This window comes from Cydia splendana, unplaced genomic scaffold (assembly GCF_910591565.1).
Source record: "Cydia splendana unplaced genomic scaffold, ilCydSple1.2 scaffold_50_ctg1, whole genome shotgun sequence".
NCBI classification, from domain to species: Eukaryota; Metazoa; Arthropoda; class Insecta; order Lepidoptera; family Tortricidae; genus Cydia; species Cydia splendana.
Genome location: NW_026946893.1, coordinates 1,508,406 through 1,518,776, shown reverse-complemented (window position 1 = coordinate 1,518,776; position 10,371 = coordinate 1,508,406). Strand labels below are relative to the sequence as shown.

The window sequence follows — 10,371 nt, the reverse complement described above, 5'->3', positions numbered from 1 at the left end:
AGGCGTAGGGTTGGAGCCGGCCTAGCTTGACTTGAATTAAGATTTGAACGGTTTCATGTGATCTTTTCATTCTCATTTTGACCAGTCAACATTCTAATAGCAATTAGTTCTTTTCATCATTTAGTTCTGAAATATAGTAGGCACTAGTATGGTTAACGAGTCCTAAGGTTTATTTCATGCACTGGTAGCATGGTAGCGTACTGGTTTAGCTCTGAAGTAATACATCTAGGTACGACCCCCACGCGCCCACCGCCTTTAGGACCCTCGGTCTTCGACACATATATACCAAAGGTATCGTAACCTCCCGAAAAAAAAAGTTCTGGCGCAATAAGGTTGAAATTTTGATTTTAATTCTTTGTGTCGGGGTCTTATTTATTTATTTATAAGACCCCGACACAAAGAATTAAAATCGAAATTTCAACCTTATTGCGTCAGACCTTTTTTTTCGGGAGGTTTTTGGTTCGGGAGGTATTTATTTAACATTTTAAATCAAGCAACAAGGCCCATATTTCAAATACCTTACAGACTAACATATAACGTAGTAAACCCTATAATGGACGTGGAACCGGTGTAACGGTTTACCGTTTTTTTTAATTAAAATTCTATAAAATAAGAAATAAACTAAAACCTAAATATAACTATAAATTACTATAATACACATTTCATACATATTATCTAAAAAAATATACAAAAACCTTAAAAACGAATAAATAACATAAAATAAACCTGCGAACAAACAGAATTGATGACTGCATTTGCTATTAGATAAAACTAGATGCGAATACAAAGGACTACGTCACCCGCTCGCGATAAGCGATGTGCTCCGGCCAGCTAATGAGACACATACGCGTCCGCGACATTCCTACCACGGCCCTAACAGCGAGAGGTCAAATCGACTAAATACAGAGATACAATTTTCAAGTCATGATGTGACAAATTTTTTGTATGGTGTAAAATTTATTCTAATATTAAATGTGTTAAGTTAAGTTCCAGTATTTCCCCAAATAGGGTGAGTGTTTTGAATATTTTGTAGTTTTAAGAGAAAGGTAACTTTCATAGTAGTCAATTAAGGAATCATTTTCTTCTTGCCATCACATTTTCATTTAGTTCTTACTGGGTACATTTGGCTATCACTATCTGCTTATTAACTGTAATTTTCCTATAAAAATAACGCTGGAAATAACAAGCTTCTCGAACCTTCTGGAAATATGTGTCTACCCACTTTATAAAAATCTTGTAGATTATAATCAAAGTTATGCATAATTCTAATTTAAATGTGCAAAATTACATGCCAAATTGTAGTTTTTAGTTACTTTTAGTTGTAGAAGTACATTTAGTAAATTTAACTTCACTTTCTTCTTTGTTTTAAATATAAAATGATGATTCTACTTGTGACTGCCACATCATTGATCACCATTTAATTCTTTGGGGTTTACTATACCAGCCTACTTTCTCATTAGCACATTAATTTGGCCTAAAATCCGGATGTCGCAGTCACTTGTACAAAATTGGACTTTTCTTGAAATGGCCATTTTACCGGAATTCCAGGGACCAAGTCTGGGGTTGGAGTCGGAACCTACCAACCTGAACTCGCATGCTCCGCTACGTTCCGGAAGGTTCCCTCCAAGTGCGACGTTCTGCGACGTAGTGCAGGGAAGTGACCCCTATCAAGGACTCGTTTCGCTACTTGTTATTGCCAGCTCAGAAAAGATCCACGACCTTCTCTTTCCTTTAGTTTTTATTTTTTAAAATTATACTTCGTAAAATTTATACAAGTTAGTTTTCTTCAGTCTCATTTTGCAATCTACCTACTTCATGCGACGCTAAACGTCACATTGGCCCATACTGGTTATTTCTGAGCTGTGCATTATTGAAGCAAGTCCTTGGCCTTTTTTTTCTTCTTGGTTTTCATTGGTGTTGGTGGCTTTCTAATATTAGCACTTGTAATTCATCTAGTTTTTAAGTCTGATTTGAGCAGTTGTTTGGTACGTGGTCTGTTTCTCACTTCACATAGTTATAGCACATTGTTCTTGTTATAAATAATAAAAAAAACACTTTACACTTGACTTATTCTAATTTAAAATAATTTTAAAATTCTATTGTTTCTCACATTCCACTTACTTAGCAACTAAACCTAACTGCTTTTTAATCAATTGTAATCAAAACACACACCTTTTACTTTAAGATTTAAACATGTCGTACCCAATTAAATATTTGTCACTACAAAAAGCTGAGCTGGAATATGAGGTGATTCTCAGAGGTGGTTCAACTGGTTCGGTACAGGACCTCCGAAGCCAGATAGTAAAATTGGCCATACCTCCTGAGGACATTTTGGAATCACATTTAGAGCCTGCGGTTGACCTTGATGCTGTTAAAGACAGTCTAACAAAATCCCAAACGATGCTAGCATCCCTCAAATCTAAATTTGATAAGACCCTGGTCTTCCGTACCAAAAATCTACTAAATCATACATATAACAGACTAAGACGTATCTCAAACGTCAGTGCCGCGTTATTTGACCAGCACAAGAGTTATTGCACTACCTTTAACAACCAATACAAAGAAATTACGGCGTTGAGGCCGGCATCAACTTCAAATGCAAATGCAGTCTCAGTTTTGGAACCTGAACCCACGGCGGTGCTTCACTGTGATCGTAACCTGACCTCTGACTTAGCAAAACTAAAGTACTCTGGAAAAGCCTGCGTTTTTTCTTTCATTCAAAGAGTTGAGGAATTCGTAGAAGTTAGGAATATATCAAAAGATCGTGTATTGAAGTTTGCCTACGAGATTTTCACTGACGACGCATTACATTGGTTCCGTTGCAATAAAGAAAGTTTTCAGAGTTGGGACGATGTCGTCGGCCTATTAAAAAAAGATTTTAGTCCGAGGAATTACGACTATCGCCTGACTAATGAAATAAAATCTAGTACGGAAGGGGAACAAGAAAACATATCAATTTACTTGTCTATTATGCATGGCATGTTCGCGCGATTGGTTAAACCGTTGTCTGAGGAAAAAAAACTCGAAATTATCTTACACAGCATTCGGCCATGTTATGCCAGCACTCTAGCCGCTTCACCTGAGATCAAGGACCTAAAGACATTAAAAACCCTTTGCTCAAACTATGAGGACATTCAGTCTCGCTTGTCCTTGTTTCATGAACCGCCTAGGGTGACTTCTGAAACTCTAGCTCCAGAATTTGCCTACACTAAATATCATAAAAATAATAACTACTACACAAATAAAAACTACCAAAATACTAATTCAAATGAAAGACAGAAAAACTCGAGCTCTTACAACTACAACAAATCTAAAACTACAGAGGAAAAACCTACTACTACTAATGCTGTACAAGCAACAGCAAACAGTTCAAATAATGTCAACACTACTAGTAACTTGCGTAAGTACTGTCCTAGGTGTCGCACTGATACACACACTTTGAAAGAATGCAAACAGCCACACTTCCCTATCTGCTTTAAATGGTGTACCCTTGTTTTGCCGACAAACTTTTCATCGAATATTATTTCATCGACAACGATTCATCGAAACGTTAGTACTAGTAATTTTGTTTGGCGTTATTTTGTTTCATATACTATTTATTTCAATTTTTCTTACTGCGTAGAAATACTATTCAACGAATATTACTTGATCGCTAATTCGTTTCAAATTATTGTAATTGGCACAACTACTAAACATTGCAATTCATTTGTTGGACGTATTACTTTAAGACATTTTTATATGTCGTACTACACATTTATACATTTTTCTGTTGTAAGAATTTTAGATTTAGGTTAGGTTAGAACTGCGACCCCACACAGAAACGAACGGCTATCAAAGTCGGTTTAGGTTAGGTTAGAACTGCGACCCCACACAGAAACGAACGGCTATCAAAATCGGTTTAGGTTAGGTTAGAACTGCGACCCCACACAGAAACGAACGGCTTTCAAAGTAGGTTTAGGTTAGGTTAGAACTGCGACCCCACATAGAAACGAACGGCTTTTAAAGTAGGTTTAGGTTAGGTTAGAATTGCGATCCCACACAGAAACGAACTGCTTTCAAAGTAGGTTTAGGTTAGGTTAGAACTGCGAACCCACACAGAAACAAACGGCATTCAAAGTAGGTTTAGGTTAGGTTAGAATTGCGACCCCACACAGAAACGAACGGCTTTCAAAGTAGGTTTAGGTTAGGTTAGAACTGCAACCCCACACAGAAACAAACGGCTTTCAAAGTAGGTTTAGGTTAGGTTAGAACTGCGACCCCACACAGAAACGAACGGCTATCAAAGTAGGTTTAGGTTAGGTTAGAACTGCGACCCCACACAGAAACGAACGGCTTTCAAAGTAGGTTTAGGTTAGGTTAGAACTGCGACCCCACATAGAAACGAACGGCTTTTAAAGTAGGTTTAGGTTAGGTTAGAATTGCGATCCCACACAGAAACGAACTGCTTTCAAAGTAGGTTTAGGTTAGGTTAGAACTGCGAACCCACACAGAAACAAACGGCATTCAAAGTAGGTTTAGGTTAGGTTAGAATTGCGACCCCACACAGAAACGAACGGCTTTCAAAGTAGGTTTAGGTTAGGTTAGAACTGCAACCCCACACAGAAACAAACGGCTTTCAAAGTAGGTTTAGGTTAGGTTAGAACTGCGACCCCACACAGAAACGAACGGCTATCAAAGTAGGTTTAGGTTAGGTTAGAACTGCGACCCCACACAGAAACGAACGGCTTTCAAAGTAGGTTTAGGTTAGGTTAGAACTGCGACCCTACACATAAATGAACGGCTTAAATTATTGTTACCAACCTATTTATAATTTGGCAAAATGAAAATGTCAGCCTTGTTAAATTATATCTTCAAAATTAGAGCGCAAACTTAAAATTGCCGCTTTCTCAAAATTATGTATGTATGTCCAGATAAACAATTTTATATCTTAAACTCCCACATAGCTATAATCGCGCAGAGTGAGCCGACTGACGTGACTGCTTTTAGTTTCGATTACGAAATATTACAAATTGAAATAATTTTACGCGTAATAAATTTTATTAAATACAATCCAAAATGAAATAAGAAAACCCGTAAGGAAATACCACGATATAAACTATATACAAAATAACTCACGTACTAATTCAAAGTCCCCCATTTAAATTTACTAGTGTCGATTCTTCGACGGAATAACTTGTCGATGAAATGAAAATACTTGAAACGTTGTCTTCGAAATAACATTCGATGAAATGTCTGTCGGCAATTCAAGGGTAAACCGCTTTAAATGTGGTAACAAAGGTGTACGTTATCCTGATTGTAAATCCTGTAACCCTAAAGGTGCAAAAAACTAAATTTAGTGGATTGTAGTGTACATAATCTATCTAAAAAATCTAGTGAAAACTTTAGTGATTCAGAGTGGAAATCTTGGCTCAACTTTATATCTAAATTTTTCACTTGCTATTCAGTCACTAGAATCCACGATTCAGATAATATACATAGCAGACCGTATGTCTCAGTTCAGATCAATGGTAAAACTATACATGGTTTGTTAGATACGGGTAGTGGTTATACAATTCTAGGTAATAACTATCATAAAGTTTTCTTGGATGCGGGTTTTAAGCTCAACAGTACAGATACGATAAATTTATTCGCAGCTGGCAGGCATAGACTAAACAATATTGGTATGATCAATCTGCCTGTCTCGTTCTTAGACCAAACCCACATCTTGAAGGCCTACGTCGTGCCAGAAGTTGAAAATTCCTTGATATTAGGCATGGATTTCTGGAAAATATTTGAATTGTGTCCTAAAAAACTAGATTCCGTAATTTTGCCTAGGGATGTTGATCATTTAGACTCTATCACTAGACCCTCAACCTACACACTTATGTGACTATGACCATCTTTCGCCTGAGCAAAAGGTTACGGCTGATCATATCACTGCGCAGTTTCGTAACATTTCATATGAAGAGCGTGGCCTAGGGCGCACTTCTCTAATTGCTCACAATATAGATACCGGTAATGCTGTTCCTGTTCGACAGAGATACTACAGAATGTCTCCTGAAAAACAAAGAATACTAAACACTCAGCTTGATGAAATGTTGCGTGAAAACGTGGTAGAACCTTGCGAGAGCCCTTGGTCGTCCCCAGTTCTGTTGACTCCTAAAAAAAATGGCGAAATGAGATTCTGCTTAAAATAAATAAATAAAATAAAAAAGCCTTTATTTCCAAATTTTTTTACATTATAAGTTTCTGAATATTGGTTAGTAAGGTCCTTATAGCTAATAGTTAGTGTTAAGTTTATGTATATTATTTACTATTTAATTTATTTTATTTGGACCCCTCTTCGGGTGTAGGCCTCCTCCAACTGTCTCCATTTTTGCCTGTCTTCCGCTTCGTTTAGCCAGTCTTTCCATGCAGTTTCTTTTATATCGTCTAGCCATCGTTTATATGGCTTTCCCACTTTCTTTTTGCCAATAGGGCCTCTCCATTTGGTTGCCACTATTGTCCATCTATTGTCTTTATACCGTGCGATGTGTCCTGCCCATCGCCATTTTAATTTGAGGGCTTGAGTTAGTGCGTCTTGTACCTTTGTTTTTTCTCTTATAGTCATACTCTTTATTTTCTGTGTCTTTTTTATGTTGAGCATGCTCCTTTCCATGGCTCTTTGGGTGGTTCTTATCTTTCTCTTTATTTTATCTGTAAAAGTCCATGTTTGGCACCCATAGAGCAGGCTCGGTAGAAGGCACGTATCTGCCACTATCTTTTTTAGGTTTAAGCTGTATTTGCCTTTCAGGATTTCTTGAAGTGACCAGAATTTCTTCCAGGTTATGTTAGCTCTCCTTTCTACCTCTTCTTCATTGTTTGTTTTTGTGAAGGACAGTTGCTTTCCTAGATATATATATTTGTCTACATAGTCTATGTCGTTGCCGTTGATATTTATTTGTGTTTGTTTGCTGTTTGTCATTATTTTGGTTTTATTTGTGTTCATTTGTAAGCCTGCTTTGGTGCTTTCTTCATCTAGTTGATTTATAAGCTCTCTTAGTTCTGTTGCAGTTTCGGCTATGATGACTATGTCGTCTGCAAATCTCAAATGGTTTATGAGCTGGCCCCCCAGGTTAATGCCTTTTGATTCCCATTTGAGATTCTGAAATATGATTTCCAGGACAGCGATAAAGATCTTGGGTGATAAGGGATCTCCTTGTCGGACCCCCCTCTCTATCCTTATTTGTTTTCCTCTTGTCTCCAGCTTGACTCGGCTAGTGCTTTTCGCGTATATATTCTTTATTATATTAATGTATTTTTGGTCGACACTAAGCTGTTTCAATGCATTCCAGATTGCGCTGTGATTGATGCTATCAAATGCCTTGCTATAATCTATAAAAGCGATATATAGGGTTCTATTGAACTCTTTATATTTCTCTATTATCTGTTCTAGTGCTTGTATGTGGTCAGTGGTGCTGAAACCTGCCCTGAAGCCTGCCTGTTCTCTTGGTTGTGAGTCGTCAATTGTTTTGGATATTGAGGAGAACAGTTTGTAGATGCTCGCCAGTAAGCTGATTGGCCTATAGTTACCGATGTCTAAGGAATTGCCTTTCTTGTACAGCAATATTATGTCAGATGTACACCATTGCTCTGGTACGGTTTCGGAATTAAGTACCATATTGAATAGATGTGTTAGATGTTGAAGCAGAATTGGTGCACCATGTTTTAGAGCTTCGTTTGTTATTACGTCTGGACCTGGGCTTTTTTCGGTTTTCAGCTGTTTTATGTGCTCATACACTTCTTTTTCTTCGATCTGCTTTACTGACAAGTTTACGTTATTCGCTATGGGTGTTTGTTTCCTCTTGTATGTGGTTGTAGTCTTTCATTCTGTAGAGTTCTTCATAAAAGTTTGTAGCATGATTTAATACGTCCTTCCTAGTTTTTGTTTCTTCTTTGTTTTGTCCAAGTTTTTGTATCCAAGATTTGTTTAGATTAAGTTCTTTTAAAGCTCTCTTTGTACTTCTGTGTTTCTTTAGGTTCCTTGTTATTACTTCTTTCCTGTGATTCCCGTAGTCTATTCTTATAGATTTCTTTGTTTCTTTGAACAGCCGGGTAAGTTCTTTCTTCATGTCTTGATCTTTGTTTTTCTTAAACATTAGTTCTGTGCGTTCTTTTATAAGTTGTTTTGTATTGTCGCTAAAGATATTGTTTATTTTTGTGTGGTCCGTGTTGGTCCTCTGTGTTAAGCTGTCTGTTATTGACTTTTCTATGTTATTGTAGTAATCCTGAACACTTGTATCTTCTGTTTTGTTTCCTAGTATTGTCTCTAAGCATCTTATATAACTATGTATTTCCTCTTCTGTCTTTAGGCTTTTAAACGAAGAATGGAAGTTTTTTCGACTCTTTTTTGGGATTTTCAAGTTAAATGTTGCTCGCAGAAGTCGGTGGTCTGATGGAAATAGTACATTATTCAGGACTTCGAAATTAGTGATATGTGCTGGTTGGTTTGTCATTATGAAATCTATTTCATTTCTGGTTTTTTGGTCAGGTGATATCCAGGTCCATCTTCTGTTCGATCTTTTGTTATAAAAGATATTCATTATGGAGAGTTTGTTTCCTAATGCATAGTCTATGAGTCTTCCCCCTCGTTTGTTTCGGTCTCCGTAGCCATACTTGCCCATAATTAGATTTTCTTCCTTCTATTTTTGCGTTAAGATCTCCCATGACGATTATTTTGTCGCCGGCTAGAGAGTGAGCTTTGTCTATGTCGTTGTAGAATTTTTGGATTTCATCGTCGCTTGATTTATCTGTGGGCGTATATACCTGAATTATCGAAAGTTCTACCCCTTCTATGTTAAGTTGAAGCAATGCTACTCTTTCTGAGAGTCCAAGAAATTGGTGATTTGGTTTTTCAAATACTTTTTTATTAGGAACCCCACTCCGTTCAATCCTTTGGTTTCTCCATAGTAACAGAGGATATAGTTTTCGTACTCTTCTATACTGCTGCCCATTCTTCTGACTTCACTTAATCCTACTATGTCATGGTTTATTTTACTAAGTGCGTTGTTTAACTCTATATATCTTTCTATTGATGCTAAAGATCGTACATTATAGGTGCAAATTTTCAATGTTTTCTCTGTTGTTATGTAATTTTGTGGTGTTTTTCTGCGTACAAGTTTTTCATTTGTTTTAAAATTGTTTCTTGGTTTAAGGTTTTGTTGTGTAGTTTTTTGTTGTTTTGTTTTTAGTTTTAAACTTGCTGGAGGGTGGTGGTCTGACGTCCCACGGGGACCAGCCGGGTTGGGACCTGATGTTTTGGTTGTTGGTGGTAGTTGCTATGATGAATCGTCCGGCCCATTTGATGACCGCTGCCTCACATATTCACTGGAATTTGAGCTAGATCTAGCTCTCATCAGGTCAAATGCGTTTGTTTTTTTATTAATTGGTGGGGTAGCGGTTTGCTTTTTTTTTGGCTGCGAGTTATTTGATGGGGAAATTGATAGTTCCCTCTTCCTGTTTTCTTTTGTGTTAGTAGCTTCTTTCACTATCAATTTATCATACTTTATGTACGCAACATTTCCTTTATTCCTCTCTTCCATTAGTTGTGGCATTAATGCCTTCCTTCTTTCTAAAATGTCTTTGGAATAATCTTCAGTGAGCGTTAGTTCTTTAGATTTATTCTTATTCCTCATTATTTCTGTCTTTTTCCATCCACTCACAAAAGATAGAAGTGTTGGCCTTGGTTTATCGTCTTTCTTATTTTTACCGATGCGATAGATTTTGTTGATGTCGAGAGCTTCTAATGATATACTTAACTCTGTCAGGAACTTTTCTTGGACATGATTTATTAACTCAGTTATAGATTTTTCGCCTTCGCATAGCCCGTGTATTATTATATTGTTACTTTTCTTCTCTTTCTCCATGAATTCCACTTTTTTTTCCAACTGATCTACTTTTTTCTTTAATTAATCATTCTCTTCTATTAACGGCTTTAATTTTATGTCGATACTTTCCGTTATTCTAGTGGTTATAACTTCAGTTTGAGCGTGCATCTCTTTTTGCATTTTTTCGAAATAGAGTTCGAACTGGGCTTCCATATTTGTATTTGTTATTTTGTTTGCTTAGAATGGAACGTAATGGTAGTAATGGGGTAAGCCGATTTTAATTGCTTGCAACACTCGAGATGACACTTGGGCGATTATTCGTCACTGACAGTTAAAGCATTCGTTTGACTATGCTTAGAAACTTAACCTCAAAGTCACACAGTTTTCTTTTCACTTATTTGTGTAGATTTCAATGTTTGCTCGACAACTACTATTTCCACCACTTTATTTCACTTAGTTTGTCAATTAGAAGTAAGTTTCCGTGAGGACTGCGGCTAAACACTATTTATTTTTGGAAAAGTTTACG

The 10,371-nt window shown here is 36.9% G+C and overlaps 1 pseudogene; it reads right to left on the bottom strand.

Annotated features, from left to right (window-relative positions):
* Positions 1–9,296: 9,296 nt before the first annotated feature.
* LOC134805730 (uncharacterized) lies at positions 9,297–10,058 on the bottom strand (annotated as a pseudogene).
* Between the last annotated feature and the right edge of the window lie 313 nt (positions 10,059–10,371).